Source organism: Saccopteryx bilineata, chromosome X (assembly GCF_036850765.1).
Source record: "Saccopteryx bilineata isolate mSacBil1 chromosome X, mSacBil1_pri_phased_curated, whole genome shotgun sequence".
Classification (NCBI taxonomy): Eukaryota; Metazoa; Chordata; class Mammalia; order Chiroptera; family Emballonuridae; genus Saccopteryx; species Saccopteryx bilineata.
In genome coordinates, this window is record NC_089502.1 from 80,859,497 (window position 1) to 80,873,750 (window position 14,254).

Here is a 14,254-nt window from a genome sequence, read left to right on the forward strand (position 1 = left end):
TCTGATTTCTGAGTATTAATTATATATACTGCCATCTTGATGAATTCATTTATCAGGTCCAGTAGTTATTTGACTGTGACTTTACAGTTTTCTAGATACAATACCATATCATCAGAAAATAATGATACTTCTTCTTTTTCAATTTGAATGCCTTTTATTTCTTCTTGTCTGATTGCTGTAGCTAGGACTTCCGGAACTATATTGAATAAGAGCAGTGAAAGGGAGCATCCCTGCCTTGTTCCTGATCTTAAGGGGATTGCTTTTAACTTTTGCCCATTAAGTATGATGTTGGCTGTGGGCCTGTCATAAATGGCCTTTATCATGTTGAGGTATGTCCTGTGTATTCCCACTTCGTTGAGAGTTTTGATTATAAATTGGTGCTTGATTTTATCAAATGTTTTTTTTGCATCTATTGATATTATCATGTGGTTTTTGTCCTTCCTTTTGTTTATGTGATGTATCACATTGATTGATTTCTGAATATTGTACCAGCCTTATCTCCCCAAAATACATCCCACTTGATTGTGGTGTATGATTTCTTTCCTGTGTTGCTGGATCTGGTTTGATAATATTTTGCTGAGAATTTTAGCATCTAAATTCATCAGGGATATTGGCCTACAGTTTCATTCTTTGAGTTGTCTTTGCCTGGTTTAGGAATCAGAATTAATGTCATCTCATAAAAGGAGCTTGGAAATTTTCTCTCCTTTTGAGTTTTTTGAAATAGCTTGAGAAGGATAGGAGTTAGTTCTTTGAATGTGTGGTAGAATTTGCCTTTGAAGCCATCTGGCCCAGGGCTTTTTTTTGTTGTTGTTGTTGGGAGTTTGATAATTGTTTTGATTTCATTAGTTGTAATCAGTCTATTTAGGTTTTCTGATTCTTCCAGGTGGATTTTTGAAAGATTACATTTTTAGGAAATTTTTCTATTTCATCTAGGTTGTCTAATTTTTTGTCATACCGATTTTAATAGTATTTTCTTAAAATCCTTTGTATTTCTGCTGGGTCTTTTGTTACATCTCCACCTTCATTTCTAATTTTATTTATTTGAGTCCTTTCTCTTTTTTTCCTGGTGAATCTAGCTAAGGGTTTATAGATCTTGTTTACTTTTTCAAAGAACCAGCTCTTGGTTTCATTGATCCTCCGTATTTTTTTTAGTCTTTATGTCATATATTTCTGCTCTGATCTTTATTATCTTCTTTCTTCTACTTCCTCTAAGCTTTACTTGCTCTTCTTTTTCTATTATAGTTCTATTAGTTTCAGGATTAAGTTGTATTTTTGAGCTTTTTCTAGCTTCTTAAGGTATGCTTGTAATGCTATGAACTTCCCTCTGCTTTTGCTGTGTCCCACAGATTTTGAGTTGTTGTATGCTCATTTTCATTTGTTCTAAGAAAATTTTTTATTTCTTCCTTGATCTCATTGTTGACCCAGTCATTGTTTAATAACATGCTGTTTAGTTTTTAAGGGTTTGTATGTTTTTCAGTTTTCCTATTGTAGTTGATTTCTAGTTTCATGCCATTTGGTCAGAGAAGATGCTTGACATGGTTTCAATTTTCTTAAATTTGTTGAGACTCATTTTATGCCCTAATATGTGGTCTATCCTAGAGAATGTACTATGAGCACTTGAAAAGAATGTATATTCTGCTGCTTTAGAGTGGAAGGTTCTGAAGATAGCTATTAAATCCAGTTCAGTGTATCCCTTAGTTCTGTTGTTTCTTTGTTAATTTTCTTTCTTGAGTTTCTATCCATTGATGTTAGTGGGGTATTGAAATTCCCCACTATTATAGTATTGCTATTGATATCTCCCTTTATGTCCATCAAAATATGCTTTATATATTTAGGTGCTTCTATATTAGGTGTATATATATTTATAATGGTTATTTCTTCCTGTTGGATTGCTCCCTTTATCATTATGTAGTGACCTTCTTTATCTCTTACTATAGTCTTTGTTTTAAAGTTTACTTTGTCAGATATAAGTATTGCTACCCCAGGTGTTTTTTTATTTCCATTTGCATGAAATGTTTTTTTCTATTTCTTTACTTTTAGTCAATGTGTATCTTTTGTTTTGAGGTGTGTCTACTTTAGCCAGCATATGTACAGGTCTTGTTTTCTCCTGTAAACAGCTACCCTATGTGTTTTGATTGGATCATTTAATCTATTTACATTTAAGGTTATTATTGATATGTAGTTGTTTATTGCCATTTTATTGTTTGAAGTTATTTTCTTCTTTTACTATATTCTTTTCTCTTTTGTTCTGTTTATTACAGGCCCCTTAACAATTCTTGCAGCATTGGTTTCGTTAATGAATTTCTTGAGTTTTTTTTTTTTTTTGTCTGGGAAACTTGTTATTTCTCCTTCAATTTTAAATGATAGCCTTGCTGGATAAAGAAGTCTTGATTGTAGGCTCTTGTTCTTCGTTACTTTGAATATGTCTTGCCATTCCCTTCTGGCCTCAAGTGTTTCTGTTGAGAATTCTGATTTCATCCTTATGGGGGCTCTTTTGTAGGTGATAACCTTTTTTTCTCTAGCAGCTTTTAATATTTTCTTTTTATCTCTTAGCTTTCAGATTTTAATTATGATGTGTCTTGATGTAGATTATTTTGGGTTTCTCTTTAATGGAATTCTCTGTGCTTCCTGAACTTGTGTGACTTCTTCCTGCATCAATGAGGGAAGTTTGCAGCTATGATTTCTTTGAACAAGTTCTCTAACCCTTGTTTTTTCTCTTCTTCAGAAATCCCTATGATGCAGATGTTGTTTCTCTTTACATTATCACAGAGCTCTCTTAGTTTGTTATATTTTTCAGTCTTTTTAATTTTGCTGTTCCACTTCCATGCTTTCACTTATCTTTTTCTCTAATTTGCTGATTTGATCCTTTGCTTCATCCAGCCTGTTTTTAATTCCTTCCAGTGTAATCTTCATTTCTGATATTGTGTTTTTCATTTCTGTTTGGTTCTTCTTTATGATTTCTGTGTTCTTTTGATACTTACAATTTTTTTATTGAAGTATTCGTTAAGTCCATTTCTGCAGCTTTGAGATCTTTAAGCATCCTAAAAGTCATTTTATACTCTGCATCCAGTAATTTGATTACTTGCATTTTATCCAAGACTTTATCAGAGGATTTATCTTGTTGAAGAATATGACTTATGCTTCTCTGCCTACCCATAATTCTCTGACTTTTAGGCTTCTTCCAGGTGTGATCCCCTTACCTTGTAGAACCTCTTTAAAGTCTTGATTTTTTGTTTTCTTCTCAGTTTTTTTAACTCAGTGGTAGTCTTGTTTAATGATTTCAGCAGGGGGCTTATTTGAAGCTGTATCCAGAAATTAGGTTGGTATAACCTGAAACTCTGAAAGCCTGATCTGCCAGCTTTTTTCTGGGGTCAGGGTGCTTTCTCCATATTAGTAGGCGGAGGTGTATCTCAGATCTCCATGGAGACCTGAGTTACTGCCAGTCCTCCCCACTTCCTGTTTTCATCTGTGTCTTGTTCTCATTGGAGATGGAGAGCTTTTTGGCAGTGGGTCACCCAGAACCACTTCATGCTTGTTCTTTGTTGAGAGTTTAACCCCTCCCCCAACTATGGCCACCTCCACACTGGATGAGTCAGCTTCTCAGCTTATCCCATGCATTCCTCTGCCTGTCACCATCTGTCTCTCTCTTCCAACTTTTCTTTTGGAAGACAAGCCAGCCCTCTTAGCACCTCATTTTCAGTTCCCCAGGCAAGTGACTTTGAGTGACATTTTCTGCTCTTCTCCTTTTAGTGAGAGTCCCCCTGCACTCTCAGTCTCTCCAAACCTTCATGCCTGGAAGCATTGGAGCCCCCTACCAGGTCTCAGAGCTCTGTACCAGGCTTGGTGTGGCTTCTTCTTTGCTCCTTAGGTTTTAGACCTGTTCTTTTAATCCAAAGTTTGTGTTTCATGCTGATTGTTCCTAAATTAATTTGCAATCCAGTTTGGTGGTGTGAGCTGGGAATCTGTGCATCTGCCTACTCTGCTGCCATCTTTGTTTCCCAGCTATGAATCATTTTGTAAACACTTTTATTATGTAAGAATGATATATATGATATATATATCAACACAATATATATATAATTTGACTATATCATTTGTTGCTAATTTCTACTGTGACTTCATTAGATACATTATAAAGAATAAGAATAAAAAAGCCTATTTTAACCATTCACTAAATTCCATTTTTTTTTTGTAAAAAAATCATCTTAGGTTGTTTATTTTTAACAGAACTAGACATAAGTATAGATTTACATAATCTGGTTATTTTTTTATTATAAATTTTTATTAATGGTAATTGGATGACATTAATAAATCAGGGTACATATATTCAAAGAAAACATGTCTAGGTTATTTTGTCATTAAATTATGTTGCATACCCCTCGCCCAAAGTCAGACTGTACTCCGCCACCCTCTATCTAGTTCTCTGTGCCCCTCCCCCTCCCCCTAACACTCTCCCTCCCTCCCTCCCTCCCTCCCTCCCATGTCCACCCTCCCCCCACCCCTGGTAACCACCACACTCTTGTCCATGTCTCTTAGTCTCGTTTTTATGTTCCACCAATGTATGGAATCATATAGTTCTTGTTTTTTTCTGATTTACATATTTCACTCCGTATAATGTTATCCAGATCCCACCATTTTGCTGTAAATGATCTGATGTCATCATTTCTTATGGCTGAGTAATATTCCATAGTGTATATGTGCCACATCTTCTTTATCCAGTCAGCTATTGAAGGGCTTTTTGGTTGTTTCCATGTCTTGGCCACTGTGAACAGTGCTGCAATGAACATGGGGCTACATGTGTCTTTAAGTATCAATGTTTCTGAGGTTTTGGGGTATATACCCAGTAGAGGGATTGCTGGGTCATAAGGTAGTTCTATTTGCAGTTTTTTGAGGAACCACCATATTTTCCTCCATAATGGTTGTACTACTTTACAGTCCCACCAACAGTAGATGAGAGTTCCCTTTTCTCCGCAGCCTCTCCAACATTTGCTATTACCCGTCTTGTTGATAATAACTAATCTAACAGGGGTGAGGTGGTATCTCATTGTAGTTTTGATTTGCATTTCTCTAATAACTAATGAAGCTGAGCATCTTTTCATATATCTGTTGGCCATTTGTATCTCTTCTTGGGAGAAGTGTCTGTTCATATCCTCTTCCCATTTTTTTATTGGATTGTTGGTTTGTTTGTTGTTGAGTTTTATGAGTTCTTTGTATATTTTGGATATTAGGCCCTTATCTGAGCTGTTGTTTGAAAATATCATTTTCCATTTAGTTGGCTATCTGTTTATTTTGATATCAGTTTCTCTTGCTGAGCAAAAACTTTTTATTCTGATGTAGTCCCATTCATTTATCTTTGCCTTCACTTATCTTGCCATTGGAGTCAAGTTCATAAAATGTTCTCTAAAACCCAGGTCCATGATTTTAGTACCTATGTCTTCTTCTATGTACTTTATTGTTTCAGGTCTTATATTTAGGTCTTTGATCCATTTTGAATTAATTTTAGTACACGGGGACAAGCTGTAGTCGAGTTTCATTCTTTTGCATGTGGCTTTCCAGTTTTCCCAACACCATTTGTTGAAGAGGCTTTCTTTTCTCCATTGTGTGTTGTTGGCCTCTTTATCAAAGATTATTTGACCATATATATGTGGTTTAATTTCTGGGCTTTCTATTCTGTTCCATTGGTCTGAGTGTCTATTTTTTTTTTGCCAATACCATGATGTTTTGATTATTGTGGCCCTATAATATAGTTTAAAGTCAGGTATTGTAATGCCCCTAGCTTCATTCTTTTTCCTTAGGATTGTTTTGGCTATTTGGGGTTTTTTATAGTTCCATATAAATCTAATGATTTTTTGTTCCATTTCTTTAAAAAATCTCATATAAATTTTGAAGGGAATTGCATTAAATTTATATATTGCTTTGGGTAATATGGCCATTTTAATTATATTTATTCTTCCTATCCAAGAACAAGAAATATTTTTTCATCTCATTGTATCTTTTTCTATTTCTCTTAATAATGCCTTGTAGTTTTCGTGATATAGGTCTTTTATATTCTTTGTTATGTTTATTTCTAGGTATTTTATTTTTTTTGTTGCAATCATGAAGGGGATTATTTTTTTGAGTTCGTTTTCTAATATTTCATTGTTGGCATATAGAAAGGCTATGGACTTTTGTATGTTAATTTTGTATCCTGCGACCTTACTGTATTGGTTTATTGTTTCTAGTAATCTTTTTGTGGAGTCCTTCAGGTTTTCGATGTATAGGATCATATCATCAGCAAAAAGTGATACCTTTACTTCTTCTTTTCTGATATGGATGCCTTTTATTTCTTTGTCTTGTCTGATTGCTCTGGCCAGAACTTCTAGCACCACATTAAATAAGAGTGGAGAGAGTGGACAACCCTGTCTTGTTCCTGATTTAAGGTAGAAAGTCCTCAGTTTTATGCCGTTTAATATGATGTTGGCTGATGGTTTATCATATATGGCCTTTATCATGTTGAGATATTTTCCTTCTATACCCATTTTGTTGAGAGTCTTAAACATAAAATTGTGTTGTATTTTATCAAAAGCCTTTTCTGCATCTATTCATAAGATCATGTGGTTTTTGTTCTTTGTTTTGTTGATATGGTGTATTACGTTAACCATTTTACATATGTTGAACCATCCTTGAGATTCTGGAATGAATCCTACTTGATCATGATGTATTATTTTTTTAATATGTTGTTGTATTCGGTTTGCCAGTATTTTGTTTAGTATTTTAGCATCTGTATTCATTAGAGATATTGATCTGTAGTTTTCTTTCTTTGTGCCATCCTTGCCAGGTTTTGGTATGAGGGTTATGTTGGCCTCATAAAATGTGTTTGGAAGTATTGCTTCTTCTTCAAATTTTTGGAAGACTTTGAGTAGAATAGGAACCAAGTCCTCTTTGAATGTTTGACAGAATTCACTAGTATAACCGTCTGGGCCTGGACTTTTATTTTTGGGGAGGTTTTTAATAGTTTTTTCTATTTCCTCCCTGCTGATTGGTCTGTTTAGGCTTTCTGCTTCTTCATGACTCAGTCTAGGAAGGTTGTATTGTTCTAGGAATTTATCCATTTCTTCTAGATTGTTGTATTTGGTGGCATATAATTTTTCATAGTATTCTACAATAATTCTTTGTATGTCTACGATGTCTGTGGTGATCTCTCCTCTTTCATTTTGGATTTTATTTATTTGAGTCCTGTGCCTTTTTTCCTTGGTGAGTCTTGCCAAGGGTTTGTCAATTTTGTTGATCTTTTCAAAGAACCAGCTCCTTGTTTTATTGATTTTTTCTATAGTTTTTCTGTTCTCTATTTCATTTATTTCTGCTCTGATTTTTATTATCTCCTTTCTTCGGCTGGTTTTGAGTTGTCTTTGTTCTTCTTTTTCTAGTTCCTTAAGGTGTGAAGTTAAGTGGTTTACTTCGGCTCTCTCTTGTTTGTTCATATAGGCCTGAAGTGATATGAACTTTCCTCTTATTACTGCTTTTGCTGCTTTCTAGAGATTCTGATATGTCGTATTTTCATTTTCATTTGTCTGTATATATCTTTTGATCTCTGCGCTTATTTCTTCTTTGACCCATTCATTTTTTAGAAGTATGTTGTTTAGTTTCCACATTTTTGTGGGTTTTTCCCCCTCTTTTTTGCAGTTGAATTCTAGTTTCAAGGCTTTATGATCAGAAAATGTGCTTGGTACAATTTCAATTTTTCTAAATTTGCTGATATTGTCTTTGTGGCCCAACATATGGTCAATTCTTGAGAATGTTCCATGTACACTAGAGAAGAATGTATACTCTGTCACTTTGGGATGAAGTGTCCTTTAGATGTCTATCATATCCAGGTGTTCTAGTATTTCGTTTAAGGCCACTATATCTTTATTGATTCTCTGTTTGGATGACCGATCTAGAGCCGTCAGCGGTGTATTGAGGTCTCCAAGTATGATTGTATTTTTGTTAGTTTTTGTTTTAAGGTCTATAAGTAGCTGTCTTATATATTTTGGTGCTCTTTGGTTTGGTGCATATATATTAAGGATTGTTATGTCTTCTTGATTCAACTTCCCCTTAATCATTATGAAATGACCATTTTTGTCTCTGAGTACTTTTGCTGTCTTGTATTCAGCATTATTAGATATCAGTATTGCTACACCTGCTTTTTTTTGGGTGTTGTTTGCTTGGAGTATTGTTTTCCAGCCTTTCACTTTGAATTTGTTTTTATCCTTATTGCTTAGATGTGTTTCTTGTAGGCAGCATATAGTTGGATTTTCTTTTTTAATCCATTCTGCTACTCTGTGTCTTTTTATTGGTAAGTTTAATCCATTTACATTTAGTGTAATTATTGACACTTGTGGGTTCCCTACTGCCATTTTATAAATTGCTTTCTGTTAGTTTTGTATCTTGTTTGATTCTTCTCTTTTGTTTTTCTATCATTTGTTTTTGTTTGTTATTGTTCCATACTTCTTTCCTCTCTTGCTACCTTTTTTAAGTCAAGTGTTATTGTGGTGGTTTTTTCAAGGGTGGTTACCATTAAGTAATGAAAAGGGTACCTACCATATTCATTGTAGTACCCTATCTTATGAGTATTTCTGCACTGCATCGTCCTTTGCTACTGTTAATCTCCATCCTCTCCCCCCTTTTTTTCCTTTGTTGTCACAGTTTAAGTTTGGTTTTATTGTGTTCTTGGTGGAGCTGTTACTTGTGGTGTTGTTTTCTTTTGTTCTTTGAATCAGGTTGGAAAACCCCCTTTAGTATTTCCTGGAGTGGGGGCTTTCTGCTGATAAATTCTCTCATCTTTTCTGTATTTGTGAATGTTTTTATATCTCCTTCGTACTTGAAGGATAGCTTTGATAGGTATAGTATTCTTGGCTGAAAGTTCCTCTCTTTCAGGGCTTTAAATATTGGGGTCCACTCTCTTCTAGCTTGTAGAGTTTCTGCTGAGAAATCTGATGATAATCTAATAGGCCTTCCTTTATATGTTGTACTCTTCTTTTCCCTGGCTGCCTTGAGAATTTTTTCTTTGTCATTGGTTTGTGTCATCTTTATTATGATGTGCCTTGGAGTGGGTTTGTTGGGGTTAAGAAAACACGGTGTTCTGTTTGCTTCTTGAATTTGAGGCTTTAGTTCTTTCCACAGGCTTGGGAAGTTCTCGTCTATTATTTGTTTGAGTATATTCTCCATTCCATTTTCTTTCTCTTCTCCTTCTGATATACCTATTATTCTTATGTTATTCTTTCTGATGGAGTCAGACAATTCCTGTAGGGCTTTCTCGTTTTTTATTATTTTTGAGTCTCTTTCTTCTTCTCTCTGTTGTGCCTCAAGTTGTTTGTCTTCTATTTCACTAATCCTATCTTCAATCTGGGCTGTTCTGTTAGCTAAGCTTGTTACCTCGTTTTTCAGCTCGTGAATTGAGTTTTTCATTTCTGTTTGATTTGTTTTTATAGTTTCAATTTCCTTGGTAATATATTCTTTGTGTTCATTGAGTTGTTTTCTGATCTCCCTAAATTGCCTTTCTGTGTTTTCTTGTATATCTCTGAGTATTTTTAAGATTTCTATTTTAAATTCTCTTTCATTTAGCTCCAAGGCTTCCAATATGTTAAGTCTTTTCTCCATAGATTTTTCCACATATATTTGTGTTATCTCTCTTTCTTTTGTATCCATAATATTCGATTTCCTCTTTCTTATCGGCATCTGAGGGTGGTCTTATTGATAGCACTAATTAGAATTAATAAGGAGTAAAAAGTAAAAAAAAGAAAAAAAAAGTAAAAAAGGTAAAACACCCCACAAAAAAAAAAGTAATAATTTATTATTTCCTTCTTTTTTCTTTCTTCTCTTTCCCTCCTCTCCCCTCCTCAGGGAAATATTGTGATGACCTGTGAATTATATTATGCTAAATGGAACAAAAACTGCCTATAATGGAGGGCCTGATTTGGGGTGAAGAGTTCAAGGGGCAAAAAAAGGGAGTAGGGACCTACTAAATGGAAAAAAAAGGAAGAAAATCTTAGACAAGAATAAGATGATTTGCTTGTAAGTGATTGCTGACTAAGAGATATAATGAGAGGGATAAGAGGGAACCAGAAAAAAGGAGAAAAAAAAGAATAATAAAGAAAAAAAAATAAAAATAATATGTAAAAATCTGTTGTATTAAGTGGAGCGAAAACTAAATACAATGGAGACCTTGGGTTGGGAGGAATGCTAGTGAGTTAAAAAGCAACGTAAAAAGTACCCACAATTCCACAAAAATAAACAAACAAAAAAAAAACAAAAACAAAAACGATAAAGAAAAATAAAACCAAAAAAAAACCCTGAGTCCCAAATTAACTAATTTGTTCGTGATTGAGGATTAAATGGGAGGAAAAGTAAAACGAGAAAAGAAAAAATAGAAAGGAAAAAATAAGAAAAAGAGAAAAATGAAGGAAGAAAAAAAAGGAAGAGAAAAAAACAAAATAAAGCAAAACAAAAAAAAACAAAAGAGGAGAGAGTGAGAGTTAAGTGTTTTGGAGTATAACCTTAAAGGAGGGTGAGGATGAAGAAAAGAAATAAAATGTACCCCTCATGGGTAGTGTAGTTCAAGACAAGGGAAGTATAAGATGGGCAGAGAATAAAAGGACCGAGGTGGAGAAAATAGAAATAATAATAATAAAGGCAATAATATAGAAGAAACAAACAACAACAATGAAAAATTAGTGGAACAAGTTGTAAAGTCTGTGTATTTTTCTTGATTTTGAGAGGTTAACTTCTTCCTTTTTCTTTTCTCTCCCTCTTCCTGGTCGGTGACTATGTACCCCAGGCTCTGCCCCTGCGTCACACTTAGCTAGGGATTTGCAGTTGATGGGATTCTATGGCAATGTCATATAATTGGCTTTAGTCTTGCTGGTAGTCAAGGCTTGTTGGCGTTTGCAGGGTCCAACGATGAGAGAGTTTGCTTTCCTGGAGTCTCTCTCCTAGTCCCCCCTTCCTGAATTAGCAGCCTGGTGATCCAGCTATAAGGCTGCTACTGCTTCTGCCTGGGGAGTAAGAGGCTCAAAGAGCTAGGAAATCCCCACTCTATCCCTACTCAGCGCAAGGCTTTGGGAAAGGCTCTGGCAGTCAGAGCCTCCAGTGTAATCAGGTGGGGGTGGGAGTCAATTGTTGTCAAGGTGACTGTTCAGCGCCTATCATTTAGTTGGACCACTCAACCCAGGCTTTCCACACTTTGTAGCCTGTTTTGGCTGGGAAGAAGAGGCACTAGTCTCTGCTTGCGACTAGTGTAGTATAGATCTTATTATCTGCCAAGTCCCTCTTGTTAGCGTTTATCCCTGAATATGGAGGCTCCATCAATCAGAAGTTGCCCCCGCCCCTTTAGCGAGAGGCACTAAAAAATATCATGCCTCTTGTCTTGGATCGCTGAACTGAGAGAGATCTTATCAATTAGAGCCCCGTGGGTGCGCAGATTTCATGGGTTAAGCTAATTTCAGTGATTGGGTCCGCAGCTGTGCTCCCGAAGGTATTTCAGGCTGCCTGCGCGCCCCTTCCCCAACGCTTGATTGTTAGCTTGAATGGCTGGGTGAGGTGCCTCACCCACGGAGAGAATCTCCCAAGTAGGGAAGACCGCCCTGGCGCCTCTCCCGCTCTCCCTGCCGCTGGCGGCTGGGGTGCACCGGGCGCAAGATAATGGGGCACCCTGGGTGTGCGGACCAGTAGGGCGCTCTGGGCACATGGGATGCCCAGGGCACACGCGCGAATGGGGTGCTCCGGGCACCGGTGGCTCGGGACTCTCACTCACAGTGCGCGGGCCGCTGGGAACGTTAGCGGTGCTCGCTCTGCAACAGGACCTGGGGTGCGCCAGCGGCTGCTCGCTGCTCCCAAGTGTGGGCCGACTCACCACAGGTGCACTTTCTTTGCGGCTTGAATGAACGTCCCTGCAGTAGTTAGCTTCCTCCACACCCTCGTCTCTCAGATTCAAGTGATAACAGTCCTTTCACTTTCAGTTTGTGTGGAACTCCGGAATGCTCCAAGGATAAATTTTTCTGTTTCTAGTTGATAAATTTGTTGTGATTTTGGGGAGATCTGTCGGACGCGCTGCTCACGGCGCCATTTCCGTGACGTCACCCCCCCGAATTCCATTTCTACACCCCCTTTTCATTAATCTTCATTTTTGTCTAGGTTTCATTTTAACCTATTGTTTTATCAAAAAAAGGGCTATATATATTTTTTTTCAATAGTGGTAATTGTTAACTACATATTTAATCATTTTATTTATATATCACTATTCTCATATCTTACTCCTTCTCTCAGTTTTTCTCTGCATCTAATTGCTTTGTGCTTGTCTCCTCACTGGCCCTTGAAAACCCTATGTCTAGAAATGTACCTGGTATTGGCAGCTCAGGAGTTCTTATCTGCAGCAATATTGAAGGTGGCACGAGTTCAATCTCTTAGCTTGTGTGACAAGGGTTTGCTTAGTTCCTGGTACTGCAACAGCTTCTGTTTCTTTTAGTCACTAAGATGCACACTTATAAATGTTATCACACTTTTTTCCCATTGGTGATTGAATGGTGGTTATAACAGGGGGAGAAATGTAGGTTTTCATATTTCTATACCTTTAGCTCAACAGGATGCATGTTCTGTTTCATATCTGGCTTCTGGAGATGTATATATTTTTTATAAACAGAAATATGGCTTTTAAAAATTCAACATTGTTGTGCTTGGTGCTAAGTTAGAATTTTAGTGAATAATATACTATATAGAAACATTAAATGTAAGTACAGGTTTGGGTTTTGAGACTCTTTCAAACAAGTCAGTTATTTATAAATAAACCAGCCAAAGGGAAAGAACTATGCTAAAAGAGTTCTGACCTACTACTTCTCTGAAACTTAGAAGTATTTTGCTTTGTCTCTTTATTTTTATTTCTTTATTCCATGTATTCTTTCTGAGTTTGAGAAGCAGCAAATCTCAATCCCAGAAATGTGATTGCTTACTGTCAATGCTATGCATATCCCCTTAAGCAGATCAGGCAAAAACATCCAAAGTAAAGGCATCACACTACAAAAATCTTTCTCTTCTTCCTGTGTTTTATCTTAGTGATTGCCACCATTATCTCAAAAAATGCTTGGGTTAAAATTTTTGAGATTCTCTGTAACTCTTATTCATTTTCTTTCATCAAAGCATTTTGATTTTACATCTTAAATATCTCATGAATTGTGCATTGTGAATCTTTATATCAGTTATTGATTTTCCAGGTTAAACCATAGTTTAAATGCCTTTGTAGTACCAAATTGCTTACAAAATATATTCTATCATGGAAAAATTTATAATCTGGAGCTCACCTACTACTCAGATGTTATTTGTAAACATCTACCTCATCACCAAGTTTATATCATTACTTATACCAAGCTAATTTTTGCACAACTATTTTCAAAAAAAGAAGTCCTGGGAAAAAAGTATCATTTAAAAGTGAAAAAAAGATCACCATCTGAACATAATGATTGTACCTGCTTCTACATAAAAATTTTAGTAATACAAAGGAAACCCTGAGGCAAGTAATTCTGAACTGGTTTTCAAAAATCATTCCTTGTGCATATTTTTTTCTAGAACTGCCTAAAAAATGTCATCAAAATGTATTCCAAATAAAGCCTTCTGGATCTCTTTATTTCAGCAAAAACATTTCATCATCACCTTTTTTTTTGGACAGAGACAGAGTCAGAGAGAGTGACAGATAGGGATAGACAGACAGGAAGGTAGAGAGATGAGATTCATCAATTCTTTATTGTGGAACCTTAGTTGATAACTTTCTCATATGTGCCTTGACCAGAGGGCTACAGCAGAGTAACTGACCCCTTGTTCAAGCCAGCAACTTTGGGCTCAAGCCAGTGACCATGGGGTTATGTCTATCATCCCATACACAAACCAGTGACCCCATGATCAAACTGGTGAGTCCAAGCTCAAGCTTGTGACCTCGGGGTTTTGAACTTGGGTCAACTGCATCCCAGTCTGATGCTCTATCCATTGTGCTACCACCTGATCAGGCATATCTCTGCGCTTTTAATGGTGTTGTTTATAAAAGGAAGAAATTGGGAAATCATCAGATAAAAACTATGTAATTAACATATGCACTATTATAGTAAGTTATTTCATGTCTCTGACTTATTTTTCTCTTATTTCATTGACTGTTAGAAATATATAAAAAAGCTTTTACTCTTTCAATATATCACTTGTGTAATGGTTTTTAAATGTATTTGTTATTATTTTATACATTTGTGGTTATTAGATT